The following is a 17,472-nucleotide window of genomic DNA, read 5'->3' as shown; positions in this document are numbered from 1 at the left end:
TGCTGACTGCAATCACTTTTTTTTTTCATCTGACCTCGGTATCCAAAAAAGATTGCTGGCCATACAAAGAAATACACAATTTGTAAGTATTCATTATTTCTTCCTTCAGATTTAATGTTTTATTTATTGTAGAAGAAAAGTTTTAAAAAGTCCCCATTTCTTGTCTTAATGCCACATGCGTTATTTTTTATTTTTTGCTTCACTTATGTTTATATAAGTAAATAATATATTATATTACCAAAATCTTATATTTTTTGTTTTTTACAAAGCTGATGGATCTTTAATTTTATTTGTATATTTCAAAGATTGCAAAAAGGCAACTACTAAATCAGCTGGTGGCATCTAATGTACTTTATATGCAGCCTCCGTGAGTTTGTGAAAGCCAACAAAGACATCAAAGCAATAGAAGAATGGATCTCATGGTCATTCAGATTGTCCTGTGATGTTTATTTGGAACCGCGATCCACCTATCACTACGCACCACCCAATGACACATTTTATCCTAACCAAGTGGATCTAGTGTGTGTTCCCAGTAAAAACACGGATTCGGATTTTCCATTTTCCATAAACAGGTGGATTTTGCTTTCATAAAAATAGGTGGATCATAGTAACTTATAAACAGGTAGATCCTTGTTCCCTATAAAAAGGTGAATCCTGGTTCCATATAAACAGGTAGATCCTGGTTTCTTCTTCTTCTTATTATTATTATTATTTTCCTCTCAATCCTGATTCCCTATAAAGAGATGGATCCTTGTTACAGTAATTTTTATATTTACTGCTTTTAAACCCAATTGATGAAATTAAATGGTATGTTTTATATTCAGATTCCCACATCCTGATTTAAATTTTTGGCTATTGGGTATTTTGTTTTAACTATGATTCTGAGGTGGGGATATTGTATTTATATTATACATGTAGCAGGCATGTTGTAATGCAATTTCTCCTTTTGGCCTCAAGATGGAGACCGAGAGATACTGACTGATCCTTCCAGAAAAACTCAGAGACACAGAGCATACTGGGGAAAAGAGGAGTTTTAGGAAGTGCTGAGGGGATGGAAGAGAGGGAAGCGATGAGTCAAAAGAGAGAGTGTTGACAAGAGAGAGAGGAGAGGAGATTGCTTAAAAGAGAGGGAGATACCAAGGCTCAAAAAAAGTCCTTTGCTGGGACACAGTGACACTTAACAGTGAGGAGAGGAGGAGTGTGTGAGGGGAAGGAACTGAGGTGACAGAGCAAGGAGAGAGACACACGCTGACACCAAGGACTGTGTGCCCCAACAGAGCAGCAGGGATATCCTGAAGCCCGGGAAAAGGAAAGATGTAAGGAGAGTGAGATAAAAAAACACTGTGAGAGGGATTTTTGGAGCTGAGGGGATAGAGAGACACATACTGACACCAGAGAGTGTGTGACCTATTATTAACCACTTCAGCCCCAGAAGATTTGGCTGCTCAATGACTATGCCATTTTTTGCAATACGGCACTGCATCGCTTTAACTGACAATTGCATGGCCGTGCATACCCAAACAAAATTGTCGTCCTTTTTTCCCCACAAATAGAGCTTTCTTTTGATGGTATTTGATCATCTCTGCGGTTTTTATTTTTGCTCTATAAACAAAAAAAGACCAATAATTTTGAAAAGAACCCATGTGACATATACCATGTGACACCGCCCCATTGTCACTATATAAGTGACCGCACAGCGCGGCTCTGGCATTCCGGCCGGAGAGATCGTCGAGTCAACATCTCCAGGAGAAGAACAAGAAGAAGAACAAGAAGAAGAACAAGAACGGAAGGCGGCGGCGGCGGCGACGACGACAGCGGCGGCAACAGAAGACCGGGCCACCGCCTGTAAAAGAGCTACAAGAAGGCGCGGTGGCCCGGCAGAAGAACCGAAGGCGGCGACAGAAGAACGGAAGACGGCGACAGAAGACCGGGCCACCGGACCAGGCGCGGTGGCCCGGCAGAAGAACCGAAGAGGGGGACAAGACCCCCGAAGTCGGGAGAAGAGGCCGGCGGCGGGGAGGAAGAAAGCCGGACTCCTCCGCTAGTAAAAGAGCTACACACACATAGCGGAGGAGTCCGGCGAGAAGACCCCCGAAGACGGAAGACCCCCGGAGCTGTGCAATAAAATACTTTTTCCATGTGTTGTGTTTTTTTTGTACTTTATTTGACAGGTGAATGGGTAGGGGTACATTGTACCCCATACTCATTCACATAGGGTGGGGGGCCGGTATCCGGGGGCCCCCTTCTTAAAGGGGGCTCCCGGATTCCGATAAGCCCCCCGCCCGCAGACCCCGACAACCAACGGCCAGGGTTGTCGGGAAGAGGCCCTTGTCCTCATCAACATGGGGACAAGGTGCTTTGGGGTGGGGGGGCCGCGCGGCCCCCCCTTCCCCAAGGCACCCCCCATGTTGAGGGCACGCGGCCTGGTACGGCTCAGGAGGGGGGGGCGCGCTCGCTCGCCCCCCTTTCCTGGCCGGCCGGGTAGCGTGCTCGGACAAGGGTCTGGTCTGGACTTGGGGGGGAACCCCCACGCCGATTTTTTTCGGCGTTGGGGTTCCCCTTTAAGCCCATTCCAGGCGGCGGAGCCCGCGACATCTCCTTCGCGGGCCCCGCCTACCTGTACACGCGCTCGAAATGGGCGGACTTTCCGAGCGGGAACAGTCCGCTCATTTCGAAAGTACAGCGGACAAGCCCACACACGGGCGGACTGTTCGCTCAAACACAGTTTCAGCGGACAGTTTTTCGGAATTTCCGAAAGACTTTGTCCGTCCAACTGTCCGCTGAAACTGTCCGCTGAAAGCCCACACACGAGCGGACTGTCCGCCCAAACACTGTTCAGCGGACAAGGTTGGGCGAACAGTCCGCCCGTGTGTACGCGGCCTTAGTTAAATTGCAATAAGTGTATATTGATTGTTTTGCGCAAAAGTTATAGCGTCTATAAAATAGGGGAAAGATTTATGGCATTTTTATTATTATTATTTTTTTTACTAGTAATGAAGGTGATCAGCGATTTTTTATTAGGACTGCAACATTATGGCGGACAGATTGGACACTTTTGACAAATTTTTTGGACCATTGCCATTTAAACAGCGATCAGTGCTATAAAAATGCACTGATTACTGTATAAATGTCACTGGCAGGGAAAGAGTTAACAGTAGGGGGCGATCAAGGGGTTAACTGTGTTACCTAGGGAGTGATTCTAATTGTGGGGGATGGGACTGCCTGGGTGAGGAGAGCGATTGTTGTTCATACTTAGTATGAACAACAGATAGGTCTCCTCACCCCTGACAGCACGGAGATCTGTCTGTTTACATTGACATATCTCCATTCTGTCTCTGTGTGGAGCGATCACAGCTTGCCGGCGGTCAGCGCAACCCTGTGCAATTGGCTCCAGCATCACACGCACACCCAGTGGTAAAATGGCAAACCGACATACAGCTACGTCGGTTTGCCCAGGGGAGCCAACCTTCCGTAGTATAACTGCGGTGGCTGGTCGGGAAGGGGTTAAGGAGGGAGAGCTGTCTAAGGAGAGCGGACTGAGGTACCAGCATCAGGCTAAAGGAGAGAGAGCCATCTAAAGGAGAGAAAGCCATCCAAAGGAGGGAGAGCTGTCTGAGGAGAGCAGGCTGAGGTACCAGCATCAGGCTAAAGGAGAGAGAGACACACACTGACACCAGAGAGTGTGTGACCTATTATAGAGAGAGAAAGCCAAGTCTTTTCAGAGACTGCCAAGAGAGAGAGACCAGACTGTGTGGTGGAACTCCACCAGAGAGAGAGAGAGAGAGAGAGAGAGAGAGAGAGAGACACGTTTTTCCTGAGACAACCGGGAAAACACTGCAAGAAGCTAGAGGGGAGCCACAATCATTGTCACCCACACGTCCTGCCACCGTTAAGCTCAGGAACCCTGATCCTGACCCAAGCAGCACCCAGCTCAGCAGAGATGACCCACGTGGTTTCAGGGATTGCAATATCCATCCAGGTATCATGTCGGCCACTGCCTCTTCACCTTGGGAGTTTTGCTACCAGTCATCTCGATCGGCCCTCAGAAGGGGATCCAGTGCCTTACAACATCTCTAGGAGCATCAGGAGCATGAACCAACACCTGGGATCATCGTTGTGTCATCGTACAGAGGATTGGGGAGAGCATGCAAACCCAACATTCTTCTTGACACCATACTGACACTGCATGCTGACACCAATTTCCCTTTTTAGTGTCACAGGATGCTTGTTTGGAGCTGCCATCTCTAGTCGTTTGCCTTTTTAAACCTCTACCAAACGTAACATTCTAGAAGATTACTGCTCCATGCAAGCTTGTTTAGACCTACTCTTTTAAAACAAGGCTCCCACCATTTGCTAGCAGAAGACGCTAGTATTCTTCATCTCAGGACCTGCAGCATTACAGAACTGTGCTTACTGTACTCGTGTAAACCTTTTTTCGTTGTGTGTTTGCCTCTCAAAGGTGTTTGCGGCCCAGAAGGAGCTGAGAAGTTGACAAGTCTTCTCTCCTCCCTCTCAGCTCCTGTGTTAAGGGCATATAGATTACTGCCCTTTCTATACCTACAGTTGCTAAATATTCCAATGTATTAGTTATTTGTAGCAAAGTTTAAAAGTGTTGCAAGTTTCCATATACTTGAAACCATGCTAATATATTCAACTTGTTTATCACTATCAGGTGTGTGTCTATTTTTGGTGATAATCCCCAGCCAGGCTAAAGGTATTTACCACATGTGTCCTTAAATGTGTTTGCAGTAATTTTATTTAACCAGGTGTGTCAGAGGGGCTGAGGTCATTCTTGGGCCGCGTACACACGGGCAGACTGTCTGTCCAACTTAGTCCTCTGAAACGTGTTTCAGCGGACAATCCGCTCGTGTGTGGGCTTCAGCTGACTTTTTCAGCGGACAGTCTGGCGGACTAAGTCTTTCGGAATTTCCGTAATACAGTCCGTCCAAACTTGGTTTCAGCGGACAATCCGCTCGTGAGTAGGCTAGTTCGACGGACTAAGTATGGCGCATGCTCAGAAAGGATTTACACGGCCGAAGGTTGCATTGCAGTGTATTGGACGTCGAATTTCTAGTCCCGTCGTACGGGCCGTACACGTCATCGCGCAAGCTTTCGGCGGACTGTCTGCTCATCGTGTGTGGTCAAGTCCGTTCATTCAAAAGTAGGACGGATTGTCTGTCGGATTGTCTGACGAACTTAGTTGGCCAGACAATCTGCCCGTGTGTACGCGGCCTTGGAGTTGAGGCGAAGATTAGAGAATCCAAATTCACCAAGCGGCTCCTTCGGGGGTGGCACTACATATAGATATAGAGATATCCTTTATGTTAATTCTAGCCCTGATGAAGGGGAAGTTTTGGATCCCAAAATGCACTGGCTATTCTTTGGACTTTTCCTCAGATTTTTTTTGGAATAAAGTCATATCTGGACCGCTTATCAGTAGTATGGCACTTCAGTTTCCATTTTTGTTACATTACACAGTGATTGTGACCAGCATGTGCAGGAAACGGGTCCATCTGTTACTCTTCATTCCCTACCTTAACAAGACTGAAGAGCAATCTGTGTTAATAAATTTCATGGAATAGGATACCCTATAATCTCAAACACAGTTCTGTGAGAGCTGCCTGGAAACAAAACATCTTGAAACCAAGTACAGGATAACTACCAACTCTAGCCTACAGAACACATTATATTTACTAGACATGTACAATTAGTTTCGGTCCGAATACAAATTCTGACAAATTTTTGGTTATTCGGAGACTTGGATGTATCTGAATCTCCGAATGAAATAGTAATGAATAATAATGAATTTTGTGGAAAAGCATTAAAATGTGTTTAGTTTATATTAGTTTTCTAACGGATTCTAACTTTTCAGAACAATTCAGATCAGTCGAAAAACGATTGACCGATTTTAATTCTGTGTGAAGAAATAGCTGGTTGTTAGGCAGTGGGCCCGCGTCCTTAACAGCCACAAGTCATTATCAGTTAACTGGCTTCCCCACTGACAGATGAATGTAAAGAAAACAATGCCGGCAATTGCCCGGCAGTAGAAAAAGTAAAAACAAAAACAGCAAGAGGTCCCCCCAAAATCAATAAAAGACCCTTATACGGGTCTGATATGGACTTTGAGGGGGACCCCACGCCATTTTTAAAATAAAAATTGGCGTAGGGTTCCCCTTAAAATCCACACCATTTTTTTTTAAATAGCTAAGGGGTGGCAATTGCAACCACGAGTCAATTTAAATGTTTTGACAATTTTTTTTTTTAGAAATGTAACTTTTGCTGCAGTTACTGCCAGTACACATGCACATTAAGGCTGGGCTCACACTATTGTGGCTTGGATGCAGGTTTCCCCACATCTAATTCGCATAGCAGGAGATTGTGACCGGCTCATCTCTGGAGCAGCTCGGGTGCATATTGCACAGGAGTCCTGTACATCTTTTGGTCCAAATTCTGCCAAAAATTCAGGCTCAAAACAGACCTGAATCGGTAAATGGAGATGCACTGGACCTCCTGCTGTGAGTCACTCCGTGCTCTGGAGTGAACCCAAGCCTAAAAGATAAGTTCACCTTTCAGAGCATATTACATGTTACACCCATAATTCAGGTGTAACATGTAACGTGTAACATGCTCCAAACCTGCACCCTGATCTCCCCTTCCTGTGACAACCGACAAGGGATCTTCCCCCCTTAGACTTCTGTCACATTTTGAAAATAGCGCAGCCATGCAGGGCTCCACCGAGACAGCTGAGTCATTCACAATGATCTGTGAATGAGAAAACTTCAAGTACTTTTCATGTTAGAACTGTTGGGAGATTTGGCAATAGTTAGTGGATAAGGAGCTTAAGTTTACAACTGGTTTCTTGTGTGCTCAAAATGATTAGTTGTTATAATTAGCTGTTTTTGTAAGTTGTATATAACAAAATAATTGAAGAGTTGTGTAATGGGATGTTTGCCATGTTTGCCCTAATACATTTCCTGCTCTAAGATAAAAAATGTCTCAGTATTTATATCAATCTCCCACCTCCCTATATACTTACCTGAGTGTTAACTCGATCCAATGCTGTGCCCGTTTGCAGCAGTGCTGATCTCTGTTCCCCGTAGAACACAGAGGTAGAAGCAAAGCCATTGGCTCTTGCTGCTGTAAAACAAATCTTGGGAGGAGAGAAGTGGGGTTGGCGCTGAGCTGTGCTGTGTGTCTGTATATATGGATGAACAGAACCCATCTTAGGAGCAAGCCCGCAGGTGTGCCCCCATAGCACATGGCCTGCTATGGGCAAACACAGAAGATGATTAGCCAGGAGCATCAGTGGGGAACCCCAGAGGAAGTTTGGTGCCACTTTATGCAATACCATTCCACAGGTTAGTAAAATATGTTTGTTATTTTGAGAAATAATTGGCCTTAACAACCACTTTAAGAGTTCATGCACATGAGCATCAGACTCTAAAGCAGATCAAATGAAATATGCTTTTGTGCTGCATTACCTTGATTCCGAGTTGCTTTGATTTGAGAGAAGCAGTTTGGAAGCGAACAAATATTCATGTAAAAATGAAAATCCCAGTATAAATTGGAGCCAAAGTTAAAATACAGTCCTTTTGGTTAACATGGCTCCTTGATAGCATCAGAATTTATCCTATTATCCATCAAAAATTATGAACATGACTTTAAAATATAATACATTTCAGAAATAAATGTCCCAAAAAACATTTTGGGTATTTTTTGCCTAATTGTGAATCATAGACTTCCCAATGGACTCATTTTTAAGCACTAAACTTAGTTCAAACAAATAGCCAGGCTGATTTCAATGGAGGCGGGAAGCAGATTTCCCTATAAATGTCTATATCCAGTTAATAAAAAGGAGAAAACTCAGTTCCAGCTCAGACTCCCATCCAACAAAACCACACACATCTATTTCCAAGTTCAGAGTTAATTTCAACCATCCATCATTCCCAAAACTAATATTAAATTAAACTGAACTTCTATAGAGTTCAACATCATGTATTGAGGTCTGCAACATGCCAGTTCATAAAATACAGCTCTAGATGATTAGTAGAAACTTTTCTTTATTGATTTTTTTCTTTAATAGTGCACCTCAAGACTCAAGTTTTAGCCTCACTCTATAGTGCTGTGTTGAAATATAAAATTGTATTATACACTGAATGAATGCTAAGCTCTAGCTATTTGGAAATGATTTCTCTTTTACTAAATGCATTTCACTGAACTAAAATAACAGTAAAAAGGTTTTTCTTAAACCTACTTATTGCTAGACTATAAAGCTGCTATTTGTCTACAGAAGGTACGACAAGGTACATCCATACTGTTAAGGGGTGAATCTGGGTAGACTGTATATAAATCCTAACTTGGAGTGCAAGTTGAGCTTTTGGGCACACTGGCTACATTCCACAATACTAGTATTGCAAGAATAAGAAATGCTGGATCCAAAAGTTGGTTTGACTTCATGAATGTTGAATGTAATTTGTGATGTAGAGCCTTGTGACTCTGGTTAGGCTGCTTTATTACATGAGGAGGTCTATAGGGGGTGATTTGGATAAAACCAAAAAGGTAGAGTAGAAAGACAGTAATAAAATGATTTACTAAAGGAGAGAACAATTATTGTTGACTTTGATGGACTTTTCAGGCATAGACATACAAGGAAATTATAAATTCAAACAATATTTATTTCTAAAAACAACAAAACATCCGTCATTGTATTTCAGAGCATGACAATTACACTGTCTACTATATCACAATTAAACAAATGATTCATACATTCCCATTTTATATAGTATAGGGATAAAATACAATAGAATCACAGAAATCTTTTGCAGAAACAGTGTATCATAGATGGTTCAGCTTGGAGGGGCTCTACATGTTACGCATTCTATGAAACGCTTCATCAGGAGCTTATGATGATTTTATTCCTCATAGCTAAGACAAGGCTGGTCTATATAAAGATGAGGGTGGTAGTATGAACCTCAAAAAACATACAGGTAAAGGACAGGAGACTACAAAAAGGGGGAGTAATAAACGCATCTAAAAATCCTCTAGTTACACACATCCAGTAGTGCCCCAAAAAAAGGGGGGGGGGGATTGGAACATGACAGATGATAGTGGTTGTAAGTCAACCTTAATATAAAAGGTGTATGTAATGGTCTCCCTTGATGGATTCCCAGGAGGGAAACAGGGACAGAGCCTTCCTCACCAGTGTTCACATATACCCGGGACTGCTGTGCTAATACAATGATACTGAAGAGTCTAAGTAAATTTATTGTAGCTAACCAACAGGTGAACGCTTTGTGGAGATTTTAAGGACTCTCTTCATCAGAACTTGGAAATCAGAAAAAACTTAGAGGTCAGTGGTTTCAAATAAGTTAAATTGTTGTAAATCTATATAATATTAATATTAATTATAATGCTGGAAGTCTTCAAAACAACAGGCTTCACAAGCTACACCCCAAAATACTAGTATTGCAAGAATAAGAAGTGCTGGATTCAAAAGTTGGTTTGACTTCATGAAAGTTGAATGAAATTTGTGATGTAGAGCCTCGTGGCTCTGGTTTGGCTGCTTTATTACATGAAGAGGGCATTTTGGATAAGACCAAAAGGGTAGAGTAGAATGAGAGTGCTACACTGATACTAAAGATGCTAAGAAAATTTATCATAACTATCCAACTGGCCAAAATGTTGTGGAGATTTAAAAGACTCTTTTTGTCAGAGCTTGGAGATTAACAAAACGTTGGAGGTCACTGAATTCAAATAAGGTAAATTGTTGGAAACCTAGATATAATGTTGGTGGATTTCAAAACTGGCTTCACAAGCTGCTGAATCCCACTGTTTCAACATCTCCCCACATATCCTCTAATTTCTATGCTGTGATTAAGGGGGGTCTTTGAAACCCCCAAACCCACTGGCCTGTTGAGTTGTTAAATAAGGCTAGCTATAGACACAGCCTATGCATATGCCATATGAGTTGTGGGATGTTGTAAGTATGTCTTGACATAAATTCATTGTCAGAATGTGTATACATTGTGTGTCAGTGTTTGAGGCCCCTGGGGTCTGCAAGAGGAGCTTTTAGAAAAGAAACAAAGGTAACGTGATGTATTTGCATCTTCCTTTGTAACAGTAACAGTGTTTCTTTTCATCTAGAATGTTACAATTGTCCTTACATTTGTAGCATTTATTTAAAAAAAATGTGTGGCCAGCCTTAGGATGACAGCTCATTTTAAAGGTCAGGACCATATATCGAATTCTCCATTGGCTGTGATATCTAAATAGCTGTTTTTAGAATTGGAGATAAAATGTAATAGTTGAAAAATGTGGGCAAATGATTTTTTTTCCCATAAAACAGCTGAAAAAATCAAGACCTAATGAGGCCTAGTGCCTCTGCTGATTATATCCACACAATGCGTATCTCCTCTAACATTTATCAAACAAGTTAAAACTAATAATCTGTTTATGTTTTCCAAGCTAGGCTTCCCGCCAAGATTTACAAAGTATCAAGAGAAATAGTTGTAATCATGTTTCAACTGCACAAATAAGAATTTGGACAAATATAGGTATTTATCAAACTTAATTAGAAACAAATATGAAGCAGTTAGAAATGCACTGAGCCACCAAACATATATCAAAGTAGTTTAAATTATTTTCAAGTTCAGTTAGCTTTACAACACACAGGACAGCTAGGAGACAAAGAGTTTGCAGATCATTAGTATGTACCGAATGATGTATAATTCAAGGTTTCCAATTTCAAGCAAATGAAGGGGGTTATATATCATGATTCTCTATTATTACTACTACTACTATTGCGCCTGATTCACATATTAGCTTGTAGCATGACATTTTTTAAGTTTTTATTATATTGAATCTTGACCAATTTTCTTTGCTTACACCTCTACTTGTGCTGTCAACAATAGTAATAAGTGAATCTACTTTGCTCTGCAGACAACCCGGTAAGTCCTAGCCTGTGATCTTCTTTACAGATCAGATTATTTTACCATTAAAGCCCAATGGAACCTTCTCTAAAGCTAAATTCATTCTGGGTGCATTGAAACGAAATGTTTAAAGTATTAAAGTTTGTTTTCTTGAAGAATCAGCCACAACCTTATTAGAAAGGACTTTCTCCTGACAATATTCTGCAGAGTGGGGCACTTGTTCTCTGTTTGGAAGCAATGATCTCTTTGAGGTCTGATTTGTGCCCCTCCCCCCGGCTGAGCCACAGTCAGAGCCATAGCTAGAACCTAAGCCAGAGCTCTCCAATAAGTAGGGATTGCGAGCATTGCTGATTGCATGCAAGACCTCTGTGGAGAGGCCCACTCTGCAGCTGTTGGCAGGTGACAGGCTTTTCAGCTGTTAGGCTTGATTCACACCTATGAATTTTTTGTGCTTTTTGCATTTTGCAGATGTGCACTACAGTCCATTTAACATGGTTTCCTATGGAAAACGTTCTGTAGAGCAAATCTGCAAAATGCAAAAAACACTAAAAATGCATTGGTGTGAATCAGGCCTTAGGCCTGATTCACACCTATATGTTTTTAGTGCTTTTTTTGCAGAAATGTACTACAGTTAATTTTACAAGGTTTCCTATGGGACATGTTCACATCTATGCTTTTTTTTGTTGCTGCTTTTTGGAAAGGGCCAGGGACTTTTTTTTTATGTAAAACTGTGCTTTTTTTGCTTCTTTGGTTCAATAGACTTCAATAGAGAAGCTGCAGAAAAGCATTTATCAGCGATCTGAGCTTTGGATTTTTTAATCTGACAATAAACAAATTAGCCCAAAAAAAAGCATAAAAAATGAAAAATTGCACGTGCAAAAACACAAAACTCACAGCAAAAAGCACTGCAGAAATGGCTCAAAAGCAAACTGCATAGGTGTGAACCAAGCCTTTGTGCTTTAGAAAGTAAACAAACTATACGACTGTAAGATGGCTTTTGTTTTGATGCACCTGTAATGTATTTAGCCAATTTAAGCAGAGAGCTAAGGCTGGATACATACCTATGCAATTTTAGTTCTTTTTGCATGTTGAAGATTTGCACTACAGTCCATTTAACATGGTTTCATATGGAACATGTTCTGTAGTGCAAATCTGCAAAATGCAAAAAGCACCAAAAATGCATAGGTGTGAATCCAGCCTCAAAGGGGTTGTAAACCCTTGTTGTTTATTTCTTTTTTTATAAAAACAATGAACATGCCTATACTTACCTGCTCTGTGCAATTGTTTTTGTTCAGAGACAGCAGGAAGTCCACCCTTTCCCTGGATGCTGTGCTTCCAGTGCTGGTCTATCACACCATTGAGTCACTGATTTCAGCCTAATGTCAGCTAACGATTGTTAAAAATTGAGACACAGTTGCTAAGTGGTGAGCACTTCCGCCTAGTGGACTAGGATCATCAGTTTGAATCCCAACCACGCCCCTACCTGCATGGAGTTTGCATGTTCCCCTCGTGTCTGTGTGGTTTTCCTCCGGATACTCCGCTTTCCTCCCACACTCCACACTGGTAGGGTAATTGGCTTCTTTCTAAATTGGACCTAGGATGTACTGTATATGTATGAATGTGAGTTAGGGACCTTTTTGTAAGCTCCTAACGGCAGATGTGAATGTACAATATATGTATAAGCACTGTATAAATTGATGGTGCTATATACCTGTAATTAGAGGAGTTGTAAAGGCAGAAGATTTTTTTATCTTCATGCATTCTATGCATGAAGATAAAAAACCTTCTGTGTTTAACAGCCTTCCCGACACCCCTAATTACTTACCTGAGCTCCTTCCCTCTCCAGCAATGTCTACAAATGTCTAAGCCATCCAGGACACTCCTCCTGATTGGCTGAGACACAGCAGCAGCTCCATTTGCTCCTGCGACTGCCAATCAAAGTCAGTCAGTCAAAATCAGGGGAGAGAGGGGGCAGGACCAGGTCGGAGCTCCATGTCTGAATGGATACACAGAGTTCTGACTCGGCTCGGGTGCCCCCATAGAAAGCTGATGGCTGAAGGGGCGCTCGATAGGAGGCAGGGGCCAGGATCAGCAAAGAGGGACCCGAGAAAAAGAGGATCCAGGCTGATCTGTGCAAAACCAACTAGTATAACATGTTTTTTTTTTTAAATTAGACTTTACAATGACTTTAAAAAAAATTAAAAACAACCTTCCTGAATGATGACCCACTGACATGTTGGAAAAAAAAACAATACCAACTACCCTAGTGCCCACTATATATCTAAGGTGTGCTTAGATGCCATAGATAAATGCTGCTAGAAACAAAAAAAAAATGTGGAGCCTGGTGTTGTACAAAAATAAAAAGCAAAGAAAAGCACAAATAGACCAATGTCAATAAACAGAAAGGTCCCTATGTACAGTAAGTAATAGAAATAAAAGGATATAGATATAATACACAAGCTTGTGTATACAATAGCAGTCTCTGTAATCCTGAAGTCAGGTGAGGTCAGGCAACTGACAGAAGTTAATTCACACTTGCTTGATCAGACCAGAATACAATCTCGGTATGTCAGGCAAGGTAAAGTACTCAAATTAGCAATAAACCAAACAGTTTATTGAGAATAACTAACATCCACTTACATGTAAGAGCATCTCTATGTGCCTGAGGAAGTCATCCAAGTGCTGATGATATGGGATCCAGCCTCTCCACTCATGGCCAATCAAGGGGGAGAAAATAAATGGACAAGTCCCGCAAACTCAGCAGGAGGAGAGCCATGCTTGCACTGCAGATTTCAGCTTACAAGCTGTGCAGGCACACTGGAAACAAGACCACAATGTCCAGCCCACAGAACACTATCCTTATACATCTGGGTCACATAGGCGTCTCCATGATGATGCGTTTCGAGGCTCCACCTGTTTGTCAAGCTCTCTATAAAATGTTCAGTTTACTGCTAATTTGAGCTTCTATTCTTTCATAACTGACATTTAGAGGTTGTATTTCTATCTGATCAAGCAAGTGTGAATTGGCTTCTGTCCACTGCCTGACCTCACTTGACTTTATGATTACAGAGATTTCTACTGCATACGTGGACTTGTGCATTATGTCTATATCCATATATTTTTTTACTAATACTGTACATAGGGCCCTGTTGGTTTTTCTAACTATTCACATTGACACTGGTGTATTTGCGCTTTCCTTTTTATTTTGACATGTTGAAAAAAAAAAAAACTCAGATCCCCAGAGCCTGTCCTTGTTTCTTATTCCAACAAATATTCTCTGATCGCCCATTGATGCAAGTGCAGCAGCTGCAGCATGGCCCGATTTACCCAGTGAGCTGCAATGTAAGATCTTTGTCTATGTTTGTTGGACCACATGTTTGTAGTTTCTTGGACCCTGTCGCTGACTGCCTGCTCCAGCTACATGGAGACATTAGTTTCTACATGCTGGAAGTGGACAGGGTGGTCTTCTGTGCATAAACATGACTGCTGGGTACCTACTAGATTGGAAAGGGAGCAGCTGTAAACTTAGCAATTTTGCCAAGGGGACATTGAGATGCTAGGCATGAAGGTGACGGGGAACACCCTTCAGCACAGTCCAGCAGCTGAGGAAGAGACGCCAGTCTGGTCAAGGATGCAGCTGAAGACAGCAGGGTGGGGTTAGTTACATTACAGCAATTCAAAGACTTTAAGAGTATAGCCTCAGATAGGTAAAATTAAACGAATGTACCATCATCCATAGATTAATTCGAGAATGTTTTTTTTTTAGGTTATGGGGTAATAAGGCAGCTGTACATGCTATCCTTTCATACCAAACCAGAACCAAAAAATTACAGCAATGTTGAAGTCTATGCTAGGCCCTACTCTGCATGTTCCCATACTGATCCTTTTCCATGCTTGATGTGCCATAAAGTAAGCTTCTTAAAACCCTTGTGAAACTTCTATCCCTATCACTTGAGGCTGCAGATGGTGCAGCGGATGCAGATGGACATCCTTGTGTTGTGAGGGGAGAAGTGTAACTGAGAAGCAAGAAGGAGGAGTGAGTTTTGCAGCTGACAAATATAATTACAATACTTGATACACTGCAGGCAGAGACTGCAAATCACTATAGTCAGGGCCATCTTTAATATTGATTGGACCCTGGGCAAAAAAATTATTGGGCCCCCCCCATGTAATTTCGCTCTCCACCTGCTCTGAGACATACAATAAATACCAGCTAGACTTAAAATCAGTTTACTGTATCAGATCAGGCAGTGATTGCAATCGGTTGCCAGAGGTTACAGTATATCATTACGCTTACTGACTGGTTGCTAGAGGTTACAGCACACATTAAGGCTCACTGATTAATTGCTAGAGGTAACAACAAATGATTTCTGCTTGCTGATTGGTTGCTAGAGATTACTGTACAGTAATACCGAATTACATCTTTATTTACATATCAATGCTGCCGACCTCAGCTATTTACACGTGAATACAGCTGCTATTTACATATGCATGCTGCTATTTATATATGATTGACGGTTATTTACATGTAAACACAGGGTCTGCAGGTGAATCATCTGTACACAACTATAGGGCAGAGCTGGGCATTAATAGCAGCACTTCACACTGAGATATCGGGACACAGCACAGGACTAAAACTTCAAGGGACAAGGGAATGTAAACTGGGATAGTTGGCAAGTATGAGGCAGCTGCTTTGGCCCCCACAACAATGACAGGCCCCAGGGCAGCTGCCCCTTTTGCCCTGCCTTAAAGACAGACCTGACTACAGTGCTGTCCACAGCAGATGTGTGAAAAAAGACTCAGACTGTTGAGTGGACCTGGATATACGAGTAGCCTATACTGGTAGTGCAGTGACAGCCAGTGGAAAAGGTGGACTGCTCACTCCACTCCCCTGCAAGATGGCTCTGGACAACATTCTGCCTCACTGATATTGTACCTCTCTATTACTTTGTTTACAATCTTCTTTCCTCTGGCACCCAGGTACAGCTTGCCACCACATCATCACCACCCTCCTCATCTCAAGAGTCCACTTGGCAATAAGCTGCTGCTATACAAACGTCCCTGAGAATTGATTATCCCTGCCTGTTTTGTCCATTTCCTTTATAGTTCATGCTTTCTCCACATTAGATCAATGAATTCCTGCACATTCTCCTGCAGCAAGTTACCTAGAGCGTGCTCAAATATTTTATTTGACTCCTCAATGCCAGTTTGCAGCATTTCAAGCTGCTGCGCTTGTCTGGGCCTGAGCCTGTCTGACATCCTCTCATCAAGGTGCTTTGATTTTTGCATTACTCAACAATAGAGGAAACAATATTGGGACTTACATACAAACTAACATTAACTTCTTTAAAAATGTATTATTTACTGAATTTTTTTTAAAATACATATCCATATAAACCATATACAGTCTTGACATCTTGTTGTCCTTAATTCTATAGCAGTATTGGAATGGCAATTCCCAACATTTCTTGCCCTTTGGGCTTCTTCAGGAGATGTGGTATCCTCTAGTGGTTATAACACACATAGTTAATCATATATAGCTTAAATATTCAATGTTAATGCTTCAATAAAAATTCCCCAGTCATATCAAATGAATGGGCTGTGTGTGACCACAGGAGGTATCAAGGAACCCTAAATGTCTGATACCAATACATAACACGCAGGGGTGCTTGGTCCTCACAGGTGAACTAAAGCCAGATCACATAGGGAGGTGCAATCTGTTTGTTACATCCCACCCACGTGACTCCAGCAAAAAACTTTTTGTGGCTAACATGTCTCCCGAAGAAGCCCAGAGGGCAAAACATGTTGGCAATTCTCATTCCAATACTGCTATGGAATTAGGGACAATAAGATATATGTCAAGACTGTATATGGTTTTATATGGATGTGTATTTTAACATTTTTTTCAATAAATAATACATTTTTAAAGATGTTCATGTTAATTTGTAGGTAGCACCTTAAAAGTCCCAATGTTATTTCCTCTATTATTTTGTAGTATGGGATGTCGTGCTGTATTTTGATGGTGATTCACCCACACTAATAATTTCCATTTGCATTACTCCTCCCAACAGTCAGCCCACTGCCTGCATCAGGGCAATGGGCCCTTGAGGGCAGTACTGAGTCAGGGTGCTGTGATGTATTAGGAAGCTTTTTCCAGAACCCTCTTGGCCCCTCCCACCAGTCATGAGCTGCTGCCTGCCTTGAGAAGCACAGGGACCTAGCGATGACATCACATGGGGGTAAAATAAGGTATGTAATGAATACAGAAAGGTTTTATTTAAAATTTTCATGAACATGTTGATGAAGAGGGGAGATGGACAAGAGAAGGGAAGTATATACAGATTAACCTTTAGCTTTAACTACTTTTGATTTTTATCAACGTGGGTACTTGGAAAACAATGATAACAACAATAACATCAAATAATGTATTAACCTTTCATAGTAACTCAAGTATAACATCTCTTTTAGGTCTCCCGCTGCAAACCCCTTTGCAGTCGTTGACATCTTTTCTATTTAAGCCAAAGATTATTAGCAAGCCTGGTAA

The sequence above is a fragment of the Lithobates pipiens genome, unplaced genomic scaffold (genome assembly GCF_037356315.1).
Source record: "Lithobates pipiens isolate NorthernLeopardFrog02 unplaced genomic scaffold, aLitPip1_a1.2 Scaffold_23, whole genome shotgun sequence".
NCBI lineage: Eukaryota > Metazoa > Chordata > Amphibia > Anura > Ranidae > Lithobates > Lithobates pipiens.
The sequence above is the reverse complement of the archived record's forward strand: the minus strand, read 5'-3'. Positions refer to the sequence as shown.